The sequence below is a fragment of the Triturus cristatus genome, chromosome 10 (genome assembly GCF_964204655.1).
Source record: "Triturus cristatus chromosome 10, aTriCri1.1, whole genome shotgun sequence".
NCBI lineage: Eukaryota > Metazoa > Chordata > Amphibia > Caudata > Salamandridae > Triturus > Triturus cristatus.
The window spans coordinates 845,842,034-845,867,338 of NC_140593.1; the positions used below are offsets into that span (position 1 = coordinate 845,842,034).

Here is a 25,305-nt window from a genome sequence, read left to right on the forward strand (position 1 = left end):
CACCAACGATCAGGCTGGGCCCTCAATCACAATTCCATGTATTCCTGGAAGGGACACCTCAGGCACACCTTCCGTTAAATTTGCACTCCATCACACTAACTGCTGTGCTGGTTTCTCATTAAGCAGTTGATCCCATCTTTGTTGTGAGGCTCTCCTGCCACCTTTTGGGCGGAGAAGGCACTGTCCCTGCAACAACACAGGCAGACATGTTCAACAGGGCTTCCTGGTTATGTGGGAGGAGCAGATTGTCATTGGTCCCCCCTTGCGAATTTTAATTTACATAAGGAAGACAGAGAGGTAGCTGGGAGTAGGCAGTACACACGGATATTGAACTCTATCTTGTGATTTGCAGCCAATTCTAGATTGAGGCAGGAGGAAAGGAGGTGACTTGCCCAACAATGGCCATTCTGGGAATTCAGCCACCCTGGGTCTCCCAGGTGAGTGTTTCAGTCCTGCGAGCCACTCATATAAATCTCGCCTGATCGAGCGCTGAGTGAGCGTGTTTGAATCCAAGAATCAAACACCTCTTTCTTAGGAGCAAGAATTGGCAGGCCCTCCCTTGCTTCTGGGGTGGAAGTTAATGGGGCAAGGGTCCAGGACTTGCAGAGAAGTACAAGTGCCAGAAAGTGCCTGCAGTTCTCATCAGTGCCTTTTTTCTGCTCACTGGCAGCTAGGATATCGGCTGATCCCTTCCTTGCAAGAGTGAAAAAAACAACACCTTGAGAGAAAACATGACTTTGTGTGGCTCACATAGAGAGAGAGCAGCCAAATAGCACTGCTTTGTTTCTGAAAGACGCATCAGAAATTGTTCAAATTGCTGACAGGGGAATCAGGCTCGTTGGTCTAGGGGTATGATTCTCGCTTCGGGTGCGAGAGGTCCCGGGTTCAAATCCCGGACGAGCCCATGTTGTGAATTATTTTTAGGCTGCTTATTATGTAGGACCATTTCTTCTTTTCAATGCTATAAGACGCCGTGTATGGTGAAAAAGTTCCTTTCCCTGCACGCTGTTTCCCAGTTTTGGCGTATAGAATTTCAGTGCCGGACTTCTTTGCAACTGCTTTTCTGGGGTGGACCATCAGTGTAGGAACATTAAATTCAAAGTGTTTTTCTAGCGTGATTTCAGGTATGGTTTTAAAATCGCCTTTTGGAATAAAAGTGGTCCTCGTTCCTTTCTTCCAAAGAAAGAGATCGGGTAAGGAGGGTCCAACATTGAGCTTCATGGACATTGGCCCTTGGTCTGTGCTTTCCAGCCCACTACATGCCAAGAAGATAGCTGCAAGAGTATCTGTTTCTGTGGTGTAGTGGTTATCACGTTCGCTTTACACGCGAAAGGTCCCTGGTTCGAGACTGGGCAGAAACAGCAGCTTATTGTTTGCATTTACTCCCTCAACTTATAGGAAAGCTGAGATAATGGAAGCTGTCTATTCCTCACCAGCGTGACGTTCTGTGCTCCAGGGGCATCAGTGACAGCTCAAAAAGAGAAGTGACGATAGTTTGCACGTCCTTTTGTACTGAAGGGTGGGCCTACTTGATGAAAGCAAGGCATGAGAGCAGAAATTGTTTTATTGTCCTCACCGAGAGCATACACCTAGAGCAAACAAAATGTCTGAAGGATGGAGGTATTTTCATTTCTTGTTCGATGACGGCCATGGAAAAGACAGCAACCATATTGCAGAAGAGAGCAGCATGTGCAGTTGCTTGCTTTGGGTGAATCATTCACCAACTCGCTGCCAATAACCCCCGGAGCCGGTGCAAAAGGTGACTCTTGTGTGCCTCGGCTCGTTGGTCTAGGGGTATGATTCTCGCTTAGGGTGCGAGAGGTCCCGGGTTCAAATCCCGGACGAGCCCTTTTTTAGAGGTAAACATACGAATCCTACTCAAAACTGACAATGCCTGACTATTTCTCATTACACTCGGCGCATTGTTGCACAAATTATTTTGAACCTCAGAAGAAAAACGGATATCCATGCTTTTTCTGCCTTCATGCTTAGTCTGTGTGTGTCCCAGGTGATGCTTTCCCAAGCTGTACTTGCTGGCATTTAGGCATCAGATATTTGTCTGTCGATGCCTGCATAAGTAAATTTTTAATACGTCTAATTGCAAGCATGTTGGCTGATATCTCTGCAGTTTTCACACTTGCTCCTCGCTTTCTGAGTGGCTGCTGATACAGCAGAATAGAAGTAGAGAGAATCCTTGAGAGGAACCTTGCTCTAACAGTAAAACACAGCAAGTTAGTTTCTGTAGTGTAGTGGTCATCACGTTCGCCTAACACGCGAAAGGTCCCCGGTTCGAGACCGGGCAGAAACACTGTGCATGAGCTGCTTTTATGTGCACCCTCTAAAACCTTATTATCTCAATGCAAGCTTAAGAAGAGGCGGTCCATGAACCCAGCGAGCCGTGGGAAACTTCCTTTACTTTTCCAAGACGAAACAAAGTAATCCGCATCCATCAGTGGTCGCTCTTGTGCCTAGCTTTTTTTTTTATCATGCCATGTTGTATTGTGGGGCCTTTACACCTGTGACATTGCTGCGAACGCTGTAAGTGCAAACATTGGCAAGTGCAGACAGAAGAGTCAGACCTGTACATAGCCAGGGCTGTCAGGATGGCCGAGTGGTCTAAGGCGCCAGACTCAAGAGAGCTTGATCTTCAGTGCAACTGAGACTTCTGGTCTCCTCATGGAGGCGTGGGTTCAAATCCCACTTCTGACAGGTCTCTTTTACACCCTTAAATCGTCCTGTTTTTTTGCAGTGCATTCCCCACACACCACAATCTTTGCACGGACCTGTAACATATGACGAGAAATCCACCAACGATCAGGCTGGGCCCTCAATCACAATTCCATGTATTCCTGGAAGGGACACCTCAGGCACACCTTCCGTTAAATTTGCACTCCATCACACTAACTGCTGTGCTGGTTTCTCATTAAGCAGTTGATCCCATCTTTGTTGTGAGGCTCTCCTGCCACCTTTTGGGCGGAGAAGGCACTGTCCCTGCAACAACACAGGCAGACATGTTCAACAGGGCTTCCTGGTTATGTGGGAGGAGCAGATTGTCATTGGTCCCCCCTTGCGAATTTTAATTTACATAAGGAAGACAGAGAGGTAGCTGGGAGTAGGCAGTACACACGGATATTGAACTCTATCTTGTGATTTGCAGCCAATTCTAGATTGAGGCAGGAGGAAAGGAGGTGACTTGCCCAACAATGGCCATTCTGGGAATTCAGCCACCCTGGGTCTCCCAGGTGAGTGTTTCAGTCCTGCGAGCCACTCATATAAATCTCGCCTGATCGAGCGCTGAGTGAGCGTGTTTGAATCCAAGAATCAAACACCTCTTTCTTAGGAGCAAGAATTGGCAGGCCCTCCCTTGCTTCTGGGGTGGAAGTTAATGGGGCAAGGGTCCAGGACTTGCAGAGAAGTACAAGTGCCAGAAAGTGCCTGCAGTTCTCATCAGTGCCTTTTTTCTGCTCACTGGCAGCTAGGATATCGGCTGATCCCTTCCTTGCAAGAGTGAAAAAAACAACACCTTGAGAGAAAACATGACTTTGTGTGGCTCACATAGAGAGAGAGCAGCCAAATAGCACTGCTTTGTTTCTGAAAGACGCATCAGAAATTGTTCAAATTGCTGACAGGGGAATCAGGCTCGTTGGTCTAGGGGTATGATTCTCGCTTCGGGTGCGAGAGGTCCCGGGTTCAAATCCCGGACGAGCCCATGTTGTGAATTATTTTTAGGCTGCTTATTATGTAGGACCATTTCTTCTTTTCAATGCTATAAGACGCCGTGTATGGTGAAAAAGTTCCTTTCCCTGCACGCTGTTTCCCAGTTTTGGCGTTTAGAATTTCAGTGCCGGACTTCTTTGCAACTGCTTTTCTGGGGTGGACCATCAGTGTAGGAACATTAAATTCAAAGTGTTTTTCTAGCGTGATTTCAGGTATGGTTTTAAAATCGCCTTTTGGAATAAAAGTGGTCCTCGTTCCTTTCTTCCAAAGAAAGAGATCGGGTAAGGAGGGTCCAACATTGAGCTTCATGGACATTGGCCCTTGGTCTGTGCTTTCCAGCCCACTACATGCCAAGAAGATTGCTGCAAGAGTATCTGTTTCTGTGGTGTAGTGGTTATCACGTTCGCTTTACACGCGAAAGGTCCCTGGTTCGAGACTGGGCAGAAACAGCAGCTTATTGTTTGCATTTACTCCCTCAACTTATAGGAAAGCTGAGATAATGGAAGCTGTCTATTCCTCACCAGCGTGACGTTCTGTGCTCCAGGGGCATCAGTGACAGCTCAAAAAGAGAAGTGACGATAGTTTGCACGTCCTTTTGTACTGAAGGGTGGGCCTACTTGATGAAAGCAAGGCATGAGAGCAGAAATTGTTTTATTGTCCTCACCGAGAGCATACACCTAGAGCAAACAAAATGTCTGAAGGATGGAGGTATTTTCATTTCTTGTTCGATGACGGCCATGGAAAAGACAGCAACCATATTGCAGAAGAGAGCAGCATGTGCAGTTGCTTGCTTTGGGTGAATCATTCACCAACTCGCTGCCAATAACCCCCGGAGCCGGTGCAAAAGGTGACTCTTGTGTGCCTCGGCTCGTTGGTCTAGGGGTATGATTCTCGCTTAGGGTGCGAGAGGTCCCGGGTTCAAATCCCGGACGAGCCCTTTTTTAGAGGTAAACATACGAATCCTACTCAAAACTGACAATGCCTGACTATTTCTCATTACACTCGGCGCATTGTTGCACAAATTATTTTGAACCTCAGAAGAAAAACGGATATCCATGCTTTTTCTGCCTTCATGCTTAGTCTGTGTGTGTCCCAGGTGATGCTTTCCCAAGCTGTACTTGCTGGCATTTAGGCATCAGATATTTGTCTGTCGATGCCTGCATAAGTAAATTTTTAATACGTCTAATTGCAAGCATGTTGGCTGATATCTCTGCAGTTTTCACACTTGCTCCTCACTTTCTGAGTGGCTGCTGATACAGCAGAATAGAAGTAGAGAGAATCCTTGAGAGGAACCTTGCTCTAACAGTAAAACACAGCAAGTTAGTTTCTGTAGTGTAGTGGTCATCACGTTCGCCTAACACGCGAAAGGTCCCCGGTTTGAGACCGGGCAGAAACACTGTGCATGAGCTGCTTTTATGTGCACCCTCTAAAACCTTATTATCTCAATGCAAGCTTAAGAAGAGGTGGTCCATGAACCCAGCGAGCCGTGGGAAACTTCCTTTACTTTTCCAAGACGAAACAAAGTAATCCGCATCCATCAGTGGTCGCTCTTGTGCCTAGCTTTTTTTTTTATCATGCCATGTTGTATTGTGGGGCCTTTACACCTGTGACATTGCTGCGAACGCTGTAAGTGCAAACATTGGCAAGTGCAGACAGAAGAGTCAGACCTGTACATAGCCAGGGCTGTCAGGATGGCCGAGTGGTCTAAGGCGCCAGACTCAAGAGAGCTTGATCTTCAGTGCAACTGAGACTTCTGGTCTCCTCATGGAGGCGTGGGTTCAAATCCCACTTCTGACAGGTCTCTTTTACACCCTTAAATCGTCCTGTTTTTTGCAGTGCATTCCCCACACACCACAATCTTTGCACGGACCTGTAACATATGACGAGAAATCCACCAACGATCAGGCTGGGCCCTCAATCACAATTCCATGTATTCCTGGAAGGGACACCTCAGGCACACCTTCCGTTAAATTTGCACTCCATCACACTAACTGCTGTGCTGGTTTCTCATTAAGCAGTTGATCCCATCTTTGTTGTGAGGCTCTCCTGCCACCTTTTGGGCGGAGAAGGCACTGTCCCTGCAACAACACAGGCAGACATGTTCAACAGGGCTTCCTGGTTATGTGGGAGGAGCAGATTGTCATTGGTCCCCCCTTGCGAATTTTAATTTACATAAGGAAGACAGAGAGGTAGCTGGGAGTAGGCAGTACACACGGACATTGAACTCTATCTTGTGATTTGCAGCCAATTCTAGATTGAGGCAGGAGGAAAGGAGGTGACTTTCCCAGCAATGGCCATTCTGGGAATTCAGCCACCCTGGGTCTCCCAGGTGAGTGTTTCAGTCCTGCGAGCCACTCATATAAATCTCGCCTGATCGAGCCTGATCGAGCGTGTTTGAATCCAAGAATCAAACACCTCTTTCTTAGGAGCAAGAATTGGCAGGCCCTCCCTTGCTTCTGGGGTGGAAGTTAACGGGGCAAGGGTCCAGGACTTGCAGAGAAGTACAAGTGCCAGAAAGTGCCTGCAGTTCTCATCTGTGCCTTTTTTCTGCTCACTGGCAGCTAGGATATCGGCTGATCCCTTCCTTGCAAGAGTGAAAAAAACAACACCTTGAGAGAAAACATGACTTTGTGTGGCTCACATAGAGAGAGAGCAGCCAAATAGCACTGCTTTGTTTCTGAAAGACGCATCAGAAATTGTTCAAATTGCTGACAGGGGAATCAGGCTTGTTGGTCTAGGGGTATGATTCTCGCTTCGGGTGCGAGAGGTCCCGGGTTCAAATCCCGGACGAGCCCATGTTGTGGAATTATTTTTAGGCTGCTTATTATATAGGACCATTTCTTCTTTTCAATGCTATAAGACGCCGTGTATGGTGAGAAAGTTCCTTTCCCTGCACGCTGTTTCCCAGTTTTGGCGTATAGAATTTCAGTGCCGGACTTCTTTGCAACTGCTTTTCTGGGGTGGACCATCAGTGTAGGAACATTAAATTCAAAGTGTTTTTCTAGCGTGATTTCAGGTATGGTTTTAAAATCGCCTTTTGGAATAAAAGTGGTCCTCGTTCCTTTCTTCCAAAGAAAGAGATCGGGTAAGGAGGGTCCAACGTTGAGCTTCATGGACATTGGCCCTTGGTCTGTGCTTTCCAGCCCACTACATGCCAAGAAGATTGCTGCAAGAGTATCTGTTTCTGTGGTGTAGTGGTTATCACGTTCGCTTTACACGCGAAAGGTCCCTGGTTTGAGACCGGGCAGAAACAGCAGCTTATTGCTTGCATTTACTCTCTCAACTTATAGGAAAGCTGAGATAATGGAAGCTGTCTATCCCTCACCAGCGTGACGTACTGTGCTCCAGGGGCTTCAGTGACAGCTCAAAAAGAGAAGTGACGATAGTTTGCGCCATTCGTTTGCACGTCCTTTTGTACTGAAGGGTGGGCCTACTTGATGAAAGCAAGGCATGAGAGCAGAAATTGTTTTATTGTCCTCACTGAGAGCATACACCTAGAGCAAACAAAATGTCTGAAGGATGGAGGTATTTTCATTTCTTGTTCGATGACGGCCATGGAAAAGACAGCAACCATATTGCAGAAGAGAGCAGCATGTGCAGTTGCTTGCTTTGGGTGAATCATTCACCAACTCGCTGCCAATAACCCCCGGAGCTGGTGCAAAAGGTGACTCTTGTGTGCCTCGGCTCGTTGGTCTAGGGGTATGATTCTCGCTTAGGGTGCGAGAGGTCCCGGGTTCAAATCCCGGACGAGCCCTTTTTTAGAGGTAAACATACGAATCCTACTCAAAACTGACAATGCCTGACTATTTCTCATTACACTCGGCGCATTGTTGCACAAATTATTTTGAACCTCAGAAGAAAAACGGATATCCATGCTTTTTCTGCCTTCATGCTTAGTCTGTGTGTGTCCCAGGTGATGCTTTCCCAAGCTGTACTTGCTGGCATTTAGGCATCAGATATTTGTCTGTCGATGCCTGCATAAGTAAATTTTTAATACGTCTAATTGCAAGCATGTTGGCTGATATCTCTGCAGTTTTCACACTTGCTCCTCGCTTTCTGAGTGGCTGCTGATACAGCAGAATAGAAGTAGAGAGAATCCTTGAGAGGAACCTTGCTCTAACAGTAAAACACAGCAAGTTAGTTTCTGTAGTGTAGTGGTCATCACGTTCGCCTAACACGCGAAAGGTCCCCGGTTCGAGACCGGGCAGAAACACTGTGCATGAGCTGCTTTTATGTGCACCCTCTAAAACCTTATTATCTCAATGCAAGCTTAAGAAGAGGCGGTCCATGAACCCAGCGAGCCGTGGGAAACTTCCTTTACTTTTCCAAGACGAAACAAAGTAATCTGCATCCATCAGTGGTCGCTCTTGTGCCTAGCTTTTTTTTTTATCATGCCATGTTGTATTGTGGGGCCTTTACACCTGTGACATTGCTGCGAACGCTGTAAGTGCAAACATTGGCAAGTGCAGACAGAAGAGTCAGACCTGTACATAGCCAGGGCTGTCAGGATGGCCGAGTGGTCTAAGGCGCCAGACTCAAGAGAGCTTGATCTTCAGTGCAACTGAGACTTCTGGTCTCCTCATGGAGGCGTGGGTTCAAATCCCACTTCTGACAGGTCTCTTTTACACCCTTAAATCGTCCTGTTTTTTGCAGTGCATTCCCCACACACCACAATCTTTGCACGGACCTGTAACATATGACGAGAAATCCACCAACGATCAGGCTGGGCCCTCAATCACAATTCCATGTATTCCTGGAAGGGACACCTCAGGCACACCTTCCGTTAAATTTGCACTCCATCACACTAACTGCTGTGCTGGTTTCTCATTAAGCAGTTGATCCCATCTTTGTTGTGAGGCTCTCCTGCCACCTTTTGGGCGGAGAAGGCACTGTCCCTGCAACAACACAGGCAGACATGTTCAACAGGGCTTCCTGGTTATGTGGGAGGAGCAGATTGTCATTGGTCCCCCCTTGCGAATTTTAATTTACATAAGGAAGACAGAGAGGTAGCTGGGAGTAGGCAGTACACACGGATATTGAACTCTATCTTGTGATTTGCAGCCAATTCTAGATTGAGGCAGGAGGAAAGGAGGTGACTTGCCCAACAATGGCCATTCTGGGAATTCAGCCACCCTGGGTCTCCCAGGTGAGTGTTTCAGTCCTGCGAGCCACTCATATAAATCTCGCCTGATCGAGCGCTGAGTGAGCGTGTTTGAATCCAAGAATCAAACACCTCTTTCTTAGGAGCAAGAATTGGCAGGCCCTCCCTTGCTTCTGGGGTGGAAGTTAATGGGGCAAGGGTCCAGGACTTGCAGAGAAGTACAAGTGCCAGAAAGTGCCTGCAGTTCTCATCAGTGCCTTTTTTCTGCTCACTGGCAGCTAGGATATCGGCTGATCCCTTCCTTGCAAGAGTGAAAAAAACAACACCTTGAGAGAAAACATGACTTTGTGTGGCTCACATAGAGAGAGAGCAGCCAAATAGCACTGCTTTGTTTCTGAAAGACGCATCAGAAATTGTTCAAATTGCTGACAGGGGAATCAGGCTCGTTGGTCTAGGGGTATGATTCTCGCTTCGGGTGCGAGAGGTCCCGGGTTCAAATCCCGGACGAGCCCATGTTGTGAATTATTTTTAGGCTGCTTATTATGTAGGACCATTTCTTCTTTTCAATGCTATAAGACGCCGTGTATGGTGAAAAAGTTCCTTTCCCTGCACGCTGTTTCCCAGTTTTGGCGTATAGAATTTCAGTGCCGGACTTCTTTGCAACTGCTTTTCTGGGGTGGACCATCAGTGTAGGAACATTAAATTCAAAGTGTTTTTCTAGCGTGATTTCAGGTATGGTTTTAAAATCGCCTTTTGGAATAAAAGTGGTCCTCGTTCCTTTCTTCCAAAGAAAGAGATCGGGTAAGGAGGGTCCAACATTGAGCTTCATGGACATTGGCCCTTGGTCTGTGCTTTCCAGCCCACTACATGCCAAGAAGATTGCTGCAAGAGTATCTGTTTCTGTGGTGTAGTGGTTATCACGTTCGCTTTACACGCGAAAGGTCCCTGGTTCGAGACTGGGCAGAAACAGCAGCTTATTGTTTGCATTTACTCTCTCAACTTATAGGAAAGCTGAGATAATGGAAGCTGTCTATTCCTCACCAGCGTGACGTTCTGTGCTCCAGGGGCATCAGTGACAGCTCAAAAAGAGAAGTGACGATAGTTTGCACGTCCTTTTGTACTGAAGGGTGGGCCTACTTGATGAAAGCAAGGCATGAGAGCAGAAATTGTTTTATTGTCCTCACCGAGAGCATACACCTAGAGCAAACAAAATGTCTGAAGGATGGAGGTATTTTCATTTCTTGTTCGATGACGGCCATGGAAAAGACAGCAACCATATTGCAGAAGAGAGCAGCATGTGCAGTTGCTTGCTTTGGGTGAATCATTCACCAACTCGCTGCCAATAACCCCCGGAGCCGGTGCAAAAGGTGACTCTTGTGTGCCTCGGCTCGTTGGTCTAGGGGTATGATTCTCGCTTAGGGTGCGAGAGGTCCCGGGTTCAAATCCCGGACGAGCCCTTTTTTAGAGGTAAACATACGAATCCTACTCAAAACTGACAATGCCTGACTATTTCTCATTACACTCGGCGCATTGTTGCACAAATTATTTTGAACCTCAGAAGAAAAACGGATATCCATGCTTTTTCTGCCTTCATGCTTAGTCTGTGTGTGTCCCAGGTGATGCTTTCCCAAGCTGTACTTGCTGGCATTTAGGCATCAGATATTTGTCTGTCGATGCCTGCATAAGTAAATTTTTAATACGTCTAATTGCAAGCATGTTGGCTGATATCTCTGCAGTTTTCACACTTGCTCCTCACTTTCTGAGTGGCTGCTGATACAGCAGAATAGAAGTAGAGAGAATCCTTGAGAGGAACCTTGCTCTAACAGTAAAACACAGCAAGTTAGTTTCTGTAGTGTAGTGGTCATCACGTTCGCCTAACACGCGAAAGGTCCCCGGTTCGAGACCGGGCAGAAACACTGTGCATGAGCTGCTTTTATGTGCACCCTCTAAAACCTTATTATCTCAATGCAAGCTTAAGAAGAGGTGGTCCATGAACCCAGCGAGCCGTGGGAAACTTCCTTTACTTTTCCAAGACGAAACAAAGTAATCCGCATCCATCAGTGGTCGCTCTTGTGCCTAGCTTTTTTTTTTATCATGCCATGTTGTATTGTGGGGCCTTTACACCTGTGACATTGCTGCGAACGCTGTAAGTGCAAACATTGGCAAGTGCAGACAGAAGAGTCAGACCTGTACATAGCCAGGGCTGTCAGGATGGCCGAGTGGTCTAAGGCGCCAGACTCAAGAGAGCTTGATCTTCAGTGCAACTGAGACTTCTGGTCTCCTCATGTAGGCGTGGGTTCAAATCCCACTTCTGACAGGTCTCTTTTACACCCTTAAATCGTCCTGTTTTTTGCAGTGCATTCCCCACACACCACAATCTTTGCACGGACCTGTAACATATGACGAGAAATCCACCAACGATCAGGCTGGGCCCTCAATCACAATTCCATGTATTCCTGGAAGGGACACCTCAGGCACACCTTCCGTTAAATTTGCACTCCATCACACTAACTGCTGTGCTGGTTTCTCATTAAGCAGTTGATCCCATCTTTGTTGTGAGGCTCTCCTGCCACCTTTTGGGCGGAGAAGGCACTGTCCCTGCAACAACACAGGCAGACATGTTCAACAGGGCTTCCTGGTTATGTGGGAGGAGCAGATTGTCATTGGTCCCCCCTTGCGAATTTTAATTTACATAAGGAAGACAGAGAGGTAGCTGGGAGTAGGCAGTACACACGGACATTGAACTCTATCTTGTGATTTGCAGCCAATTCTAGATTGAGGCAGGAGGAAAGGAGGTGACTTGCCCAACAATGGCCATTCTGGGAATTCAGCCACCCTGGGTCTCCCAGGTGAGTGTTTCAGTCCTGCGAGCCACTCATATAAATCTCGCCTGATTGAGCCTGATCGAGCGTGTTTGAATCCAAGAATCAAACACCTCTTTCTTAGGAGCAAGAATTGGCAGGCCCTCCCTTGCTTCTGGGGTGGAAGTTAATGGGGCAAGGGTCCAGGACTTGCAGAGAAGTACAAGTGCCAGAAAGTGCCTGCAGTTCTCATCAGTGCCTTTTTTCTGCTCACTGGCAGCTAGGATATCGGCTGATCCCTTCCTTGCAAGAGTGAAAAAAACAACACCTTGAGAGAAAACATGACTTTGTGTGGCTCACATAGAGAGAGAGCAGCCAAATAGCACTGCTTTGTTTCTGAAAGACGCATCAGAAATTGTTCAAATTGCTGACAGGGGAATCAGGCTTGTTGGTCTAGGGGTATGATTCTCGCTTCGGGTGCGAGAGGTCCCGGGTTCAAATCCCGGACGAGCCCATGTTGTGGAATTATTTTTAGGCTGCTTATTATATAGGACCATTTCTTCTTTTCAATGCTATAAGACGCCGTGTATGGTGAGAAAGTTCCTTTCCCTGCACGCTGTTTCCCACTTTTGGCGTATAGAATTTCAGTGCCGGACTTCTTTGCAACTGCTTTTCTGGGGTGGACCATCAGTGTAGGAACATTAAATTCAAAGTGTTTTTCTAGCGTGATTTCAGGTATGGTTTTAAAATCGCCTTTTGGAATAAAAGTGGTCCTCGTTCCTTTCTTCCAAAGAAAGAGATCGGGTAAGGAGGGTCCAACGTTGAGCTTCATGGACATTGGCCCTTGGTCTGTGCTTTCCAGCCCACTACATGCCAAGAAGATTGCTGCAAGAGTATCTGTTTCCGTGGTGTAGTGGTTATCACGTTCGCTTTACACGCGAAAGGTCCCTGGTTTGAGACCGGGCAGAAACAGCAGCTTATTGCTTGCATTTACTCTCTCAACTTATAGGAAAGCTGAGATAATGGAAGCTGTCTATCCCTCACCAGCGTGACGTACTGTGCTCCAGGGGCTTCAGTGACAGCTCAAAAAGAGAAGTGACGATAGTTTGCGCCATTCGTTTGCACGTCCTTTTGTACTGAAGGGTGGGCCTACTTGATGAAAGCAAGGCATGAGAGCAGAAATTGTTTTATTGTCCTCACCGAGAGCATACACCTAGAGCAAACAAAATGTCTGAAGGATGGAGGTATTTTCATTTCTTGTTCGATGACGGCCATGGAAAAGACAGCAACCATATTGCAGAAGAGAGCAGCATGTGCAGTTGCTTGCTTTGGGTGAATCATTCACCAACTCGCTGCCAATAACCCCCGGAGCCGGTGCAAAAGGTGACTCTTGTGTGCCTCGGCTCGTTGGTCTAGGGGTATGATTCTCGCTTAGGGTGCGAGAGGTCCCGGGTTCAAATCCCGGACGAGCCCTTTTTTAGAGGTAAACATACGAATCCTACTCAAAACTGACAATGCCTGACTATTTCTCATTACACTCGGCGCATTGTTGCACAAATTATTTTGAACCTCAGAAGAAAAACGGATATCCATGCTTTTTCTGCCTTCATGCTTAGTCTGTGTGTGTCCCAGGTGATGCTTTCCCAAGCTGTACTTGCTGGCATTTAGGCATCAGATATTTGTCTGTCGATGCCTGCATAAGTAAATTTTTAATACGTCTAATTGCAAGCATGTTGGCTGATATCTCTGCAGTTTTCACACTTGCTCCTCGCTTTCTGAGTGGCTGCTGATACAGCAGAATAGAAGTAGAGAGAATCCTTGAGAGGAACCTTGCTCTAACAGTAAAACACAGCAAGTTAGTTTCTGTAGTGTAGTGGTCATCACGTTCGCCTAACACGCGAAAGGTCCCCGGTTCGAGACCGGGCAGAAACACTGTGCATGAGCTGCTTTTATGTGCACCCTCTAAAACCTTATTATCTCAATGCAAGCTTAAGAAGAGGCGGTCCATGAACCCAGCGAGCCGTGGGAAACTTCCTTTACTTTTCCAAGACGAAACAAAGTAATCTGCATCCATCAGTGGTCGCTCTTGTGCCTAGCTTTTTTTTTTATCATGCCATGTTGTATTGTGGGGCCTTTACACCTGTGACATTGCTGCGAACGCTGTAAGTGCAAACATTGGCAAGTGCAGACAGAAGAGTCAGACCTGTACATAGCCAGGGCTGTCAGGATGGCCGAGTGGTCTAAGGCGCCAGACTCAAGAGAGCTTGATCTTCAGTGCAAGTGAGACTTCTGGTCTCCTCATGGAGGCGTGGGTTCAAATCCCACTTCTGACAGGTCTCTTTTACACCCTTAAATCGTCCTGTTTTTTGCAGTGCATTCCCCACACACCACAATCTTTGCACGGACCTGTAACATATGACGAGAAATCCACCAACGATCAGGCTGGGCCCTCAATCACAATTCCATGTATTCCTGGAAGGGACACCTCAGGCACACCTTCCGTTAAATTTGCACTCCATCACACTAACTGCTGTGCTGGTTTCTCATTAAGCAGTTGATCCCATCTTTGTTGTGAGGCTCTCCTGCCACCTTTTGGGCGGAGAAGGCACTGTCCCTGCAACAACACAGGCAGACATGTTCAACAGGGCTTCCTGGTTATGTGGGAGGAGCAGATTGTCATTGGTCCCCCCTTGCGAATTTTAATTTACATAAGGAAGACAGAGAGGTAGCTGGGAGTAGGCAGTACACACGGATATTGAACTCTATCTTGTGATTTGCAGCCAATTCTAGATTGAGGCAGGAGGAAAGGAGGTGACTTGCCCAACAATGGCCATTCTGGGAATTCAGCCACCCTGGGTCTCCCAGGTGAGTGTTTCAGTCCTGCGAGCCACTCATATAAATCTCGCCTGATCGAGCGCTGAGTGAGCGTGTTTGAATCCAAGAATCAAACACCTCTTTCTTAGGAGCAAGAATTGGCAGGCCCTCCCTTGCTTCTGGGGTGGAAGTTAATGGGGCAAGGGTCCAGGACTTGCAGAGAAGTACAAGTGCCAGAAAGTGCCTGCAGTTCTCATCAGTGCCTTTTTTCTGCTCACTGGCAGCTAGGATATCGGCTGATCCCTTCCTTGCAAGAGTGAAAAAAACAACACCTTGAGAGAAAACATGACTTTGTGTGGCTCACATAGAGAGAGAGCAGCCAAATAGCACTGCTTTGTTTCTGAAAGACGCATCAGAAATTGTTCAAATTGCTGACAGGGGAATCAGGCTCGTTGGTCTAGGGGTATGATTCTCGCTTCGGGTGCGAGAGGTCCCGGGTTCAAATCCCGGACGAGCCCATGTTGTGAATTATTTTTAGGCTGCTTATTATGTAGGACCATTTCTTCTTTTCAATGCTATAAGACGCCGTGTATGGTGAAAAAGTTCCTTTCCCTGCACGCTGTTTCCCAGTTTTGGCGTATAGAATTTCAGTGCCGGACTTCTTTGCAACTGCTTTTCTGGGGTGGACCATCAGTGTAGGAACATTAAATTCAAAGTGTTTTTCTAGCGTGATTTCAGGTATGGTTTTAAAATCGCCTTTTGGAATAAAAGTGGTCCTCGTTCCTTTCTTCCAAAGAAAGAGATCGGGTAAGGAGGGTCCAACATTGAGCTTCATGGACATTGGCCCTTGGTCTGTGCTTTCCAGCCCACTACATGCCAAGAAGATTGCTGCAAGAGTATCTGTTTCTGTGGTGTAGTGGTTATCACGTTCGCTTTACACGCGAAAGGTCCCTGGTTCGAGACTGGGCAGAAACAGCAGCTTATTGTTTGCATTTACTCTCTCAACTTATAGGAAAGCTGAGATAATGGAAGCTGTCTATTCCTCACCAGCGTGACGTTCTGTGCTCCAGGGGCATCAGTGACAGCTCAAAAAGAGAAGTGACGATAGTTTGCACGTCCTTTTGTACTGAAGGGTGGGCCTACTTGATGAAAGCAAGGCATGAGAGCAGAAATTGTTTTATTGTCCTCACCGAGAGCATACACCTAGAGCAAACAAAATGTCTGAAGGATGGAGGTATTTTCATTTCTTGTTCGATGACGGCCATGGAAAAGACAGCAACCATATTGCAGAAGAGAGCAGCATGTGCAGTTGCTTGCTTTGGGTGAATCATTCACCAACTCGCTGCCAATAACCCCCGGAGCCGGTGCAAAAGGTGACTCTTGTGTGCCTCGGCTCGTTGGTCTAGGGGTATGATTCTCGCTTAGGGTGCGAGAGGTCCCGGGTTCAAATCCCGGACGAGCCCTTTTTTAGAGGTAAACATACGAATCCTACTCAAAACTGACAATGCCTGACTATTTCTCATTACACTCGGCGCATTGTTGCACAAATTATTTTGAACCTCAGAAGAAAAACGGATATCCATGCTTTTTCTGCCTTCATGCTTAGTCTGTGTGTGTCCCAGGTGATGCTTTCCCAAGCTGTACTTGCTGGCATTTAGGCATCAGATATTTGTCTGTCGATGCCTGCATAAGTAAATTTTTAATACGTCTAATTGCAAGCATGTTGGCTGATATCTCTGCAGTTTTCACACTTGCTCCTCACTTTCTGAGTGGCTGCTGATACAGCAGAATAGAAGTAGAGAGAATCCTTGAGAGGAACCTTGCTCTAACAGTAAAACACAGCAAGTTAGTTTCTGTAGTGTAGTGGTCATCACGTTCGCCTAACACGCGAAAGGTCCCCGGTTTGAGACCGGGCAGAAACACTGTGCATGAGCTGCTTTTATGTGCACCCTCTAAAACCTTATTATCTCAATGCAAGCTTAAGAAGAGGTGGTCCATGAACCCATCGAGCCGTGGGAAACTTCCTTTACTTTTCCAAGACGAAACAAAGTAATCCGCATCCATCAGTGGTCGCTCTTGTGCCTAGCTTTTTTTTTTATCATGCCATGTTGTATTGTGGGGCCTTTACACCTGTGACATTGCTGCGAACGCTGTAAGTGCAAACATTGGCAAGTGCAGACAGAAGAGTCAGACCTGTACATAGCCAGGGCTGTCAGGATGGCCGAGTGGTCTAAGGCGCCAGACTCAAGAGAGCTTGATCTTCAGTGCAACTGAGACTTCTGGTCTCCTCATGTAGGCGTGGGTTCAAATCCCACTTCTGACAGGTCTCTTTTACACCCTTAAATCGTCCTGTTTTTTGCAGTGCATTCCCCACACACCACAATCTTTGCACGGACCTGTAACATATGACGAGAAATCCACCAACGATCAGGCTGGGCCCTCAATCACAATTCCATGTATTCCTGGAAGGGACACCTCAGGCACACCTTCCGTTAAATTTGCACTCCATCACACTAACTGCTGTGCTGGTTTCTCATTAAGCAGTTGATCCCATCTTTGTTGTGAGGCTCTCCTGCCACCTTTTGGGCGGAGAAGGCACTGTCCCTGCAACAACACAGGCAGACATGTTCAACAGGGCTTCCTGGTTATGTGGGAGGAGCAGATTGTCATTGGTCCCCCCTTGCGAATTTTAATTTACATAAGGAAGACAGAGAGGTAGCTGGGAGTAGGCAGTACACACGGACATTGAACTCTATCTTGTGATTTGCAGCCAATTCTAGATTGAGGCAGGAGGAAAGGAGGTGACTTGCCCAACAATGGCCATTCTGGGAATTCAGCCACCCTGGGTCTCCCAGGTGAGTGTTTCAGTCCTGCGAGCCACTCATATAAATCTCGCCTGATTGAGCCTGATCGAGCGTGTTTGAATCCAAGAATCAAACACCTCTTTCTTAGGAGCAAGAATTGGCAGGCCCTCCCTTGCTTCTGGGGTGGAAGTTAATGGGGCAAGGGTCCAGGACTTGCAGAGAAGTACAAGTGCCAGAAAGTGCCTGCAGTTCTCATCAGTGCCTTTTTTCTGCTCACTGGCAGCTAGGATATCGGCTGATCCCTTCCTTGCAAGAGTGAAAAAAACAACACCTTGAGAGAAAACATGACTTTGTGTGGCTCACATAGAGAGAGAGCAGCCAAATAGCACTGCTTTGTTTCTGAAAGACGCATCAGAAATTGTTCAAATTGCTGACAGGGGAATCAGGCTTGTTGGTCTAGGGGTATGATTCTCGCTTCGGGTGCGAGAGGTCCCGGGTTCAAATCCCGGACGAGCCCATGTTGTGGAATTATTTTTAGGCTGCTTATTATATAGGACCATTTCTTCTTTTCAATGCTATAAGACGCCGTGTATGGTGAGAAAGTTCCTTTCCCTGCACGCTGTTTCCCACTTTTGGCGTATAGAATTTCAGTGCCGGACTTCTTTGCAACTGCTTTTCTGGGGTGGACCATCAGTGTAGGAACATTAAATTCAAAGTGTTTTTCTAGCGTGATTTCAGGTATGGTTTTAAAATCGCCTTTTGGAATAAAAGTGGTCCTCGTTCCTTTCTTCCAAAGAAAGAGATCGGGTAAGGAGGGTCCAACGTTGAGCTTCATGGACATTGGCCCTTGGTCTGTGCTTTCCAGCCCACTACATGCCAAGAAGATTGCTGCAAGAGTATCTGTTTCCGTGGTGTAGTGGTTATCACGTTCGCTTTACACGCGAAAGGTCCCTGGTTTGAGACCGGGCAGAAACAGCAGCTTATTGCTTGCATTTACTCTCTCAACTTATAGGAAAGCTGAGATAATGGAAGCTGTCTATCCCTCACCAGCGTGACGTACTGTGCTCCAGGGGCTTCAGTGACAGCTCAAAAAGAGAAGTGACGATAGTTTGCGCCATTCGTTTGCACGTCCTTTTGTACTGAAGGGTGGGCCTACTTGATGAAAGCAAGGCATGAGAGCAGACATTGTTTTATTGTCCTCACCGAGAGCATACACCTAGAGCAAACAAAATGTCTGAAGGATGGAGGTATTTTCATTTCTTGTTCGATGACGGCCATGGAAAAGACAGCAACCATATTGCAGAAGAGAGCAGCATGTGCAGTTGCTTGCTTTGGGTGAATCATTCACCAACTCGCTGCCAATAACCCCCGGAGCCGGTGCAAAAGGTGACTCTTGTGTGCCTCGGCTCGTTGGTCTAGGGGTATGATTCTCGCTTAGGGTGCGAGAGGTCCCGGGTTCAAATCCCGGACGAGCCCTTTTTTAGAGGTAAACATACGAATCCTACTCAAAACTGACAATGCCTGACTATTTTTCATTACACTCGGCGCATTGTTGCACAAATTATTTTGAACCTCAGAAGAAAAACGGATATCCATGCTTTTTCTGCCTTCATGCTTAGTCTGTGTGTGTCCCAGGTGATGCTTTCCCAAGCTGTACTTGCTGGCATTTAGGCATCAGATATTTGTCTGTCGATGCCTGCATAAGTAAATTTTTAATACGTCTAATTGCAAGCATGTTGGCTGATATCTCTGCAGTTTTCACACTTGCTCCTCGCTTTCTGAGTGGCTGCTGATACAGCAGAATAGAAGTAGAGAGAATCCTTGAGAGGAACCTTGCTCTAACAGTAAAACACAGCAAGTTAGTTTCTGTAGTGTAGTGGTCATCACGTTCGCCTAACACGCGAAAGGTCCCCGGTTCGAGACCGGGCAGAAACATTGTGCATGAGCTGCTTTTATGTGCACCCTCTAAAACCTTATTATCTCAATGCAAGCTTAAGAAGAGGCGGTCCATGAACCCAGCGAGCCGTGGGAAACTTCCTTTACTTTTCCAAGACGAAACAAAGTAATCCGCATCCATCAGTGGTCGCTCTTGTGCCTAGCTTTTTTTTTTTATCATGCCATGTTGTATTGTGGGGCCTTTACACCTGTGACATTGCTGCGAACGCTGTAAGTGCAAACATTGGCAAGTGCAGACAGAAGAGTCAGACCTGTACATAGCCAGGGCTGTCAGGATGGCCGAGTGGTCTAAGGCGCCAGACTCAAGAGAGCTTGATCTTCAGTGCAACTGAGACTTCTGGTCTCCTCATGGAGGCGTGGGTTCAAATCCCACTTCTGACAGGTCTCTTTTACACCCTTAAATCGTCCTGTTTTTTGCAGTGCATTCCCCACACACCACAATCTTTGCACGGACCTGTAACATATGACGAGAAATCCACCAACGATCAGGCTGGGCCCTCAATCACAATTCCATGTATTCCTGGAAGGGACACCTCAGGCACACCTTCCGTTAAATTTGCACTCCATCACACTAACTGCTGTGCTGGTTTCTCATTAAGCAGTTGATCCCATCTTTGTTGTGAGGCTCTCCTGCCACCTTTTGGGCGGAGAAGGCACTGTCCCTGCAACAACACAGGCAGACATGTTCAACAGGGCTTCCTGGTTATGTGGGAGGAGCAGATTGTCATTGGTCCCCCCTTGCAAATTTTAATTTACATAAGGAAGACAGAGAGGTAGCTGGGAGTAGGCAGTACACACGGACATTGAACTCTATCTTGTGATTTGCAGCCAATTCTAGATTGAGGCAGGAGGAAAGGAGGTGACTTGCCCAACAATGGCCATTCTGGGAATTCAGCCACCCTGGGTCTCCCAGGTGAGTGTTTCAGTCCTGCGAGCCACTCATATAAATCTCGCCTGATCGAGCCTCATTGAGTGCTGAGTGAGCGTGTTTGAATCCAAGAATCAAACGCCTCTTTCTTAGGAGCAAGAATTGGCAGGCCCTCCCTTGCTTCTGGGGTGGAAATTAATGGGGCAAGGGTCCAGGACTTGCAGAGAAGTACAAGTGCCAGAAAGTGCCTGCAGTTCTCATCAGTGCCTTTTTTGTGCTCACTGGCAGCTAGGATATCGGCTGATCCCTTCCTTGCAAGAGTGAAAAAAACAACACCTTGAGAGAAAGCATGACTTTGTGTGGCTCACATAGAGAGAGAGCAGCCAAATAGCACTGCTTTGTTTCTGAAAGACGCATCAGAAATTGTTCAAATTGCTGACAGGGGAATCAGGCTCGTTGGTCTAGGGGTATGATTCTCGCTTCGGGTGCGAGAGGTCCCGGGTTCAAATCCCGGACAAGCCCATGTTGTGGAATTATTTTTAGGCTGCTTATTATGTAGGACCATTTCTTCTTTTCAATGCTATAAGACGCCGTGTATGGTGAGAAATTTCCTTTCCCTGCACGCTGTTTCCCAGTTTTGGCGTATAGAATTTCAGTGCCGGACTTCTTTGCAACTGCTTTTCTGGGGTGGACCATCAGTGTAGGAACATTAAATTCAAAGTGTTTTTCTAGCGTGATTTCAGGTATGGTTTTAAAATCGCCTTTTGGAATAAAAGTGGTCCTCGTTCCTTTCTTCCAAAGAAAGAGATCGGGTAAGGAGGGTCCAACGTTGAGCTTCATGGACATTGGCCCTTGGTCTGTGCTTTCCAGCCCACTACATGCCAAGACGATTGCTGCAAGAGTATCTGTTTCTGTGGTGTAGTGGTTATCACGTTTGCTTTACACGCGAAAGGTCCCTGGTTCGAGACCGGGCAGAAACAGCAGCTTATTGTTTGCATTTACTCTCTCAACTTATAGGAAAGCTGAGATAATGGAAGCTGTCTATCCCTCACCAGCGTGACGTACTGTGCTCCAGGGGCATCAGTGACAGCTCAAAAAGAGAAGTGACGATAGTTTGCGCCATTCGTTTGCACGTCCTTTTGTACTGAAGGGTGGGCCTACTTGATGAAAGCAAGGCATGAGAGCAGAAATTTTTTTATTGTCCTCACCGAGAGCATACACCTAGAGCAAACAAAATGTCTGAAGGATGGAGGTATTTTCATTTCTTGTTCGATGACGGCCATGGAAAAGACAGCAACCATATTGCAGAAGAGAGCAGCATGTGCAGTTGCTTGCTTTGGGTGAATCATTCACCAACTCGCTGCCAATAACCCCCGGAGCCGGTGCAAAAGGTGACTCTTGTGTGCCTCGGCTCGTTGGTCTAGGGGTATGATTCTCGCTTAGGGTGCGAGAGGTCCCGGGTTCAAATCCTGGACGAGCCCTTTTTTAGAGGTAAACATACGAATCCTACTCAAAACTGACAATGCCTGACTATTTTTCATTACACTCGGCGCATTGTTGCACAAATTATTTTGAACCTCAGAAGAAAAACGGATATCCATGCTTTTTCTGCCTTCATGCTTAGTCTGTGTGTGTCCCAGGTGATGCTTTCCCAAGCTGTACTTGCTGGCATTTAGGCATCAGATATTTGTCTGTCGATGCCTGCATAAGTAAATTTTTAATACGTCTAATTGCAAGCATGTTGGCTGATATCTCTGCAGTTTTCACACTTGCTCCTCGCTTTCTGAGTGGCTGCTGATACAGCAGAATAGAAGTAGAGAGAATCCTTGAGAGGAACCTTGCTCTAACAGTAAAACACAGCAAGTTAGTTTCTGTAGTGTAGTGGTCATCACGTTTGCCTAACACGCGAAAGGTCCCCGGTTCGAGACCGGGCAGAAACATTGTGCATGAGCTGCTTTTATGTGCACCCTCTAAAACCTTATTATCTCAATGCAAGCTTAAGAAGAGGCGGTCCATGAACCCAGCGAGCCGTGGGAAACTTCCTTTACTTTTCCAAGACGAAACAAAGTAATCCGCATCCATCAGTGGTCGCTCTTGTGCCTAGCTTTTTTTTTTATCATGCCATGTTGTATTGTGGGGCCTTTACACCTGTGACATTGCTGCGAACGCTGTAAGTGCAAACATTGGCAAGTGCAGACAGAAGAGTCAGACCTGTACATAGTCTGGGCTGTCAGGATGGCCGAGTGGTCTAAGGCGCCAGACTCAAGAGAGCTTGATCTTCAGTGCAACTGAGACTTCTGGTCTCCTCATGGAGGTGTGGGTTCAAATCCCACTTCTGACAGGTCTCTTTTACACCCTTAAATCGTCCTGTTTTTTGCAGTGCATTCCCCACACACCACAATCTTTGCACGGACCTGTAACATATGACGAGAAATCCACCAACGATCAGGCTGGGCCCTCAATCACAATTCCATGTATTCCTGGAAGGGACACCTCAGGCACACCTTCCGTTAAATTTGCACTCCATCACACTAACTGCTGTGCTGGTTTCTCATTAAGCAGTTGATCCCATCTTTGTTGTGAGGCTCTCCTGCCACCTTTTGGGCGGAGAAGGCACTGTCCCTGCAACAACACAGGCAGACATGTTCAACAGGGCTTCCTGGTTATGTGGGAGGAGCAGATTGTCATTGGTCCCCCCTTGCGAATTTTAATTTACATAAGGAAGACAGAGAGGTAGCTGGGAGTAGGCAGTACACACGGACATTGAACTCTATCTTGTGATTTGCAGCCAATTCTAGATTGAGGCAGGAGGAAAGGAGGTGACTTGCCCAACAATGGCCATTCTGGGAATTCAGCCACCCTGGGTCTCCCAGGTGAGTGTTTCAGTCCTGCGAGCCACTCATATAAATCTCGCCTGATCGAGCCTGATCGAGCGTGTTTGAATCCAAGAATCAAACACCTCTTTCTTAGGAGCAAGAATTGGCAGGCCCTCCCTTGCTTCTGGGGTGGAAGTTAATGGGGCAAGGGTCCAGGACTTGCAGAGAAGTACAAGTGTCAGAAAGTGCCTGCAGTTCTCATCAGTGCCTTTTTTCTGCTCACTGGCAGCTAGGATATCGGCTGATCCCTTCCTTGCAAGAGTGAAAAAAACAACACTTTGAGAGAAAACATGACTTTGTGTGGCTCACATAGAGAGAGAGCAGCCAAATAGCACTGCTTTGTTTCTGAAAGACGCATCAGAAATTGTTCAAATTGCTGACAGGGGAATCAGGCTTGTTGGTCTAGGGGTATGATTCTCGCTTCGGGTGCGAGAGGTCCCGGGTTCAAATCCCGGACGAGCCCATGTTGTGGAATTATTTTTAGGCTGCTTATTATATAGGACCATTTCTTCTTTTCAATGCTATAAGACGCCGTGTATGGTGAGAAAGTTCCTTTCCCTGCACGCTGTTTCCCACTTTTGGCGTATAGAATTTCAGTGCCGGACTTCTTTGCAACTGCTTTTCTGGGGTGGACCATCAGTGTAGGAACATTAAATTCAAAGTGTTTTTCTAGCGTGATTTCAGGTATGGTTTTAAAATCGCCTTTTGGAATAAAAGTGGTCCTCGTTCCTTTCTTCCAAAGAAAGAGATCGGGTAAGGAGGGTCCAACGTTGAGCTTCATGGACATTGGCCCTTGGTCTGTGCTTTCCAGCCCACTACATGCCAAGAAGATTGCTGCAAGAGTATCTGTTTCTGTGGTGTAGTGGTTATCACGTTCGCTTTACACGCGAAAGGTCCCTGGTTTGAGACCGGGCAGAAACAGCAGCTTATTGCTTGCATTTACTCTCTCAACTTATAGGAAAGCTGAGATAATGGAAGCTGTCTATCCCTCACCAGCGTGACGTACTGTGCTCCAGGGGCTTCAGTGACAGCTCAAAAAGAGAAGTGACGATAGTTTGCGCCATTCGTTTGCACGTCCTTTTGTACTGAAGGGTGGGCCTACTTGATGAAAGCAAGGCATGAGAGCAGAAATTGTTTTATTGTCCTCACCGAGAGCATACACCTAGAGCAAACAAAATGTCTGAAGGATGGAGGTATTTTCATTTCTTGTTCGATGACGGCCATGGAAAAGACAGCAACCATATTGCAGAAGAGAGCAGCATGTGCAGTTGCTTGCTTTGGGTGAATCATTCACCAACTCGCTGCCAATAACCCCCGGAGCCGGTGCAAAAGGTGACTCTTGCGTGCCTCGGCTCGTTGGTCTAGGGGTATGATTCTCGCTTAGGGTGCGAGAGGTCCCGGGTTCAAATCCCGGACGAGCCCTTTTTTAGAGGTAAACATACGAATCCTACTCAAAACTGACAATGCCTGACTATTTTTCATTACACTCGGCGCAATAGTTGCACAAATTATTTTGAACCTCAGAAGAAAAACGGATATCCATGCTTTTTCTGCCTTCATGCTTAGTCTGTGTGTGTCCCAGGTGATGCTTTCCCAAGCTGTACTTGCTGGCATTTAGGCATCAGATATTTGTCTGTCGATGCCTGCATAAGTAAATTTTTAATACGTCTAATTGCAAGCATGTTGGCTGATATCTCTGCAGTTTTCACACTTGCTCCTCGCTTTCTGAGTGGCTGCTGATACAGCAGAATAGAAGTAGAGAGAATCCTTGAGAGGAACCTTGCTCTAACAGTAAAACACAGCAAGTTAGTTTCTGTAGTGTAGTGATCATCACGTTCGCCTAACACGCGAAAGGTCCCCGGTTCGAGACCGGGCAGAAACACTGTGCATGAGCTGCTTTTATGTGCACCCTCTAAAACCTTATTATCTCAATGCAAGCTTAAGAAGAGGCGGTCCATGAACCCAGCGAGCCGTGGGAAACTTCCTTTACTTTTCCAAGACGAAACAAAGTAATCCGCATCCATCAGTGGTCGCTCTTGTGCCTAGCTTTTTTTTTTATCATGCCATGTTGTATTGTGGGGCCTTTACACCTGTGACATTGCTGCGAACGCTGTAAGTGCAAACATTGGCAAGTGCAGACAGAAGAGTCAGACCTGTACATAGCCAGGGCTGTCAGGATGGCCGAGTGGTCTAAGGCGCCAGACTCAAGAGAGCTTGATCTTCAGTGCAACTGAGACTTCTGGTCTCCTCATGGAGGCGTGGGTTCAAATCCCACTTCTGACAGGTCTCTTTTACACCCTTAAATCGTCCTGTTTTTTGCAGTGCATTCCCCACACACCACAATCTTTGCACGGACCTGTAACATATG

General features: G+C 47.0%; 34 non-coding genes across 34 annotated transcripts; all 34 read left to right on the forward strand.

Moving 5' to 3' along the window:
• Positions 1-832: 832 nt before the first annotated feature.
• TRNAP-CGG (transfer RNA proline (anticodon CGG)) lies at positions 833-904 on the forward strand. Its single transcript has one exon. It is a non-coding gene; the product is annotated as a tRNA-Pro (tRNA).
• An 873-nt stretch (positions 905-1,777) lies between these two features.
• TRNAP-AGG (transfer RNA proline (anticodon AGG)) lies at positions 1,778-1,849 on the forward strand. The gene has a single exon. It is a non-coding gene; the product is annotated as a tRNA-Pro (tRNA).
• A 386-nt stretch (positions 1,850-2,235) lies between these two features.
• Positions 2,236-2,308, forward strand: TRNAV-AAC (transfer RNA valine (anticodon AAC)). The gene has a single exon. It is a non-coding gene; the product is annotated as a tRNA-Val (tRNA).
• A 289-nt stretch (positions 2,309-2,597) lies between these two features.
• Positions 2,598-2,709, forward strand: TRNAL-CAA (transfer RNA leucine (anticodon CAA)). Its single transcript has 2 exons — positions 2,598-2,635; positions 2,664-2,709. It is a non-coding gene; the product is annotated as a tRNA-Leu (tRNA).
• Positions 2,710-3,637: 928 nt separating this feature from the next.
• TRNAP-CGG (transfer RNA proline (anticodon CGG)) lies at positions 3,638-3,709 on the forward strand. The gene has a single exon. It is a non-coding gene; the product is annotated as a tRNA-Pro (tRNA).
• Positions 3,710-4,582: 873 nt separating this feature from the next.
• On the forward strand, positions 4,583-4,654 carry TRNAP-AGG (transfer RNA proline (anticodon AGG)). The gene has a single exon. It is a non-coding gene; the product is annotated as a tRNA-Pro (tRNA).
• A 386-nt stretch (positions 4,655-5,040) lies between these two features.
• TRNAV-AAC (transfer RNA valine (anticodon AAC)) lies at positions 5,041-5,113 on the forward strand. Its single transcript has one exon. It is a non-coding gene; the product is annotated as a tRNA-Val (tRNA).
• A 289-nt stretch (positions 5,114-5,402) lies between these two features.
• On the forward strand, positions 5,403-5,514 carry TRNAL-CAA (transfer RNA leucine (anticodon CAA)). The gene is made up of 2 exons: positions 5,403-5,440; positions 5,469-5,514. It is a non-coding gene; the product is annotated as a tRNA-Leu (tRNA).
• Positions 5,515-6,440: 926 nt separating this feature from the next.
• Positions 6,441-6,512, forward strand: TRNAP-CGG (transfer RNA proline (anticodon CGG)). Its single transcript has one exon. It is a non-coding gene; the product is annotated as a tRNA-Pro (tRNA).
• A 385-nt stretch (positions 6,513-6,897) lies between these two features.
• On the forward strand, positions 6,898-6,970 carry TRNAV-UAC (transfer RNA valine (anticodon UAC)). The gene has a single exon. It is a non-coding gene; the product is annotated as a tRNA-Val (tRNA).
• Positions 6,971-7,399: 429 nt separating this feature from the next.
• On the forward strand, positions 7,400-7,471 carry TRNAP-AGG (transfer RNA proline (anticodon AGG)). Its single transcript has one exon. It is a non-coding gene; the product is annotated as a tRNA-Pro (tRNA).
• Positions 7,472-7,857: 386 nt separating this feature from the next.
• TRNAV-AAC (transfer RNA valine (anticodon AAC)) lies at positions 7,858-7,930 on the forward strand. The gene has a single exon. It is a non-coding gene; the product is annotated as a tRNA-Val (tRNA).
• A 289-nt stretch (positions 7,931-8,219) lies between these two features.
• TRNAL-CAA (transfer RNA leucine (anticodon CAA)) lies at positions 8,220-8,331 on the forward strand. Its single transcript has 2 exons — positions 8,220-8,257; positions 8,286-8,331. It is a non-coding gene; the product is annotated as a tRNA-Leu (tRNA).
• A 927-nt stretch (positions 8,332-9,258) lies between these two features.
• On the forward strand, positions 9,259-9,330 carry TRNAP-CGG (transfer RNA proline (anticodon CGG)). The gene has a single exon. It is a non-coding gene; the product is annotated as a tRNA-Pro (tRNA).
• Positions 9,331-10,203: 873 nt separating this feature from the next.
• TRNAP-AGG (transfer RNA proline (anticodon AGG)) lies at positions 10,204-10,275 on the forward strand. Its single transcript has one exon. It is a non-coding gene; the product is annotated as a tRNA-Pro (tRNA).
• A 386-nt stretch (positions 10,276-10,661) lies between these two features.
• On the forward strand, positions 10,662-10,734 carry TRNAV-AAC (transfer RNA valine (anticodon AAC)). The gene has a single exon. It is a non-coding gene; the product is annotated as a tRNA-Val (tRNA).
• A 1,327-nt stretch (positions 10,735-12,061) lies between these two features.
• On the forward strand, positions 12,062-12,133 carry TRNAP-CGG (transfer RNA proline (anticodon CGG)). Its single transcript has one exon. It is a non-coding gene; the product is annotated as a tRNA-Pro (tRNA).
• An 887-nt stretch (positions 12,134-13,020) lies between these two features.
• Positions 13,021-13,092, forward strand: TRNAP-AGG (transfer RNA proline (anticodon AGG)). The gene has a single exon. It is a non-coding gene; the product is annotated as a tRNA-Pro (tRNA).
• A 386-nt stretch (positions 13,093-13,478) lies between these two features.
• Positions 13,479-13,551, forward strand: TRNAV-AAC (transfer RNA valine (anticodon AAC)). The gene has a single exon. It is a non-coding gene; the product is annotated as a tRNA-Val (tRNA).
• Positions 13,552-13,840: 289 nt separating this feature from the next.
• TRNAL-CAA (transfer RNA leucine (anticodon CAA)) lies at positions 13,841-13,952 on the forward strand. The gene is made up of 2 exons: positions 13,841-13,878; positions 13,907-13,952. It is a non-coding gene; the product is annotated as a tRNA-Leu (tRNA).
• Positions 13,953-14,879: 927 nt separating this feature from the next.
• Positions 14,880-14,951, forward strand: TRNAP-CGG (transfer RNA proline (anticodon CGG)). The gene has a single exon. It is a non-coding gene; the product is annotated as a tRNA-Pro (tRNA).
• Positions 14,952-15,824: 873 nt separating this feature from the next.
• On the forward strand, positions 15,825-15,896 carry TRNAP-AGG (transfer RNA proline (anticodon AGG)). Its single transcript has one exon. It is a non-coding gene; the product is annotated as a tRNA-Pro (tRNA).
• A 386-nt stretch (positions 15,897-16,282) lies between these two features.
• On the forward strand, positions 16,283-16,355 carry TRNAV-AAC (transfer RNA valine (anticodon AAC)). Its single transcript has one exon. It is a non-coding gene; the product is annotated as a tRNA-Val (tRNA).
• A 1,327-nt stretch (positions 16,356-17,682) lies between these two features.
• Positions 17,683-17,754, forward strand: TRNAP-CGG (transfer RNA proline (anticodon CGG)). Its single transcript has one exon. It is a non-coding gene; the product is annotated as a tRNA-Pro (tRNA).
• Positions 17,755-18,641: 887 nt separating this feature from the next.
• TRNAP-AGG (transfer RNA proline (anticodon AGG)) lies at positions 18,642-18,713 on the forward strand. Its single transcript has one exon. It is a non-coding gene; the product is annotated as a tRNA-Pro (tRNA).
• A 386-nt stretch (positions 18,714-19,099) lies between these two features.
• On the forward strand, positions 19,100-19,172 carry TRNAV-AAC (transfer RNA valine (anticodon AAC)). The gene has a single exon. It is a non-coding gene; the product is annotated as a tRNA-Val (tRNA).
• A 290-nt stretch (positions 19,173-19,462) lies between these two features.
• Positions 19,463-19,574, forward strand: TRNAL-CAA (transfer RNA leucine (anticodon CAA)). Its single transcript has 2 exons — positions 19,463-19,500; positions 19,529-19,574. It is a non-coding gene; the product is annotated as a tRNA-Leu (tRNA).
• A 937-nt stretch (positions 19,575-20,511) lies between these two features.
• On the forward strand, positions 20,512-20,583 carry TRNAP-CGG (transfer RNA proline (anticodon CGG)). The gene has a single exon. It is a non-coding gene; the product is annotated as a tRNA-Pro (tRNA).
• A 385-nt stretch (positions 20,584-20,968) lies between these two features.
• On the forward strand, positions 20,969-21,041 carry TRNAV-UAC (transfer RNA valine (anticodon UAC)). Its single transcript has one exon. It is a non-coding gene; the product is annotated as a tRNA-Val (tRNA).
• An 887-nt stretch (positions 21,042-21,928) lies between these two features.
• Positions 21,929-22,001, forward strand: TRNAV-AAC (transfer RNA valine (anticodon AAC)). Its single transcript has one exon. It is a non-coding gene; the product is annotated as a tRNA-Val (tRNA).
• Positions 22,002-23,328: 1,327 nt separating this feature from the next.
• On the forward strand, positions 23,329-23,400 carry TRNAP-CGG (transfer RNA proline (anticodon CGG)). Its single transcript has one exon. It is a non-coding gene; the product is annotated as a tRNA-Pro (tRNA).
• A 385-nt stretch (positions 23,401-23,785) lies between these two features.
• TRNAV-UAC (transfer RNA valine (anticodon UAC)) lies at positions 23,786-23,858 on the forward strand. Its single transcript has one exon. It is a non-coding gene; the product is annotated as a tRNA-Val (tRNA).
• A 429-nt stretch (positions 23,859-24,287) lies between these two features.
• On the forward strand, positions 24,288-24,359 carry TRNAP-AGG (transfer RNA proline (anticodon AGG)). The gene has a single exon. It is a non-coding gene; the product is annotated as a tRNA-Pro (tRNA).
• A 749-nt stretch (positions 24,360-25,108) lies between these two features.
• TRNAL-CAA (transfer RNA leucine (anticodon CAA)) lies at positions 25,109-25,220 on the forward strand. The gene is made up of 2 exons: positions 25,109-25,146; positions 25,175-25,220. It is a non-coding gene; the product is annotated as a tRNA-Leu (tRNA).
• The last annotated feature ends 85 nt before the right edge of the window (positions 25,221-25,305 follow it).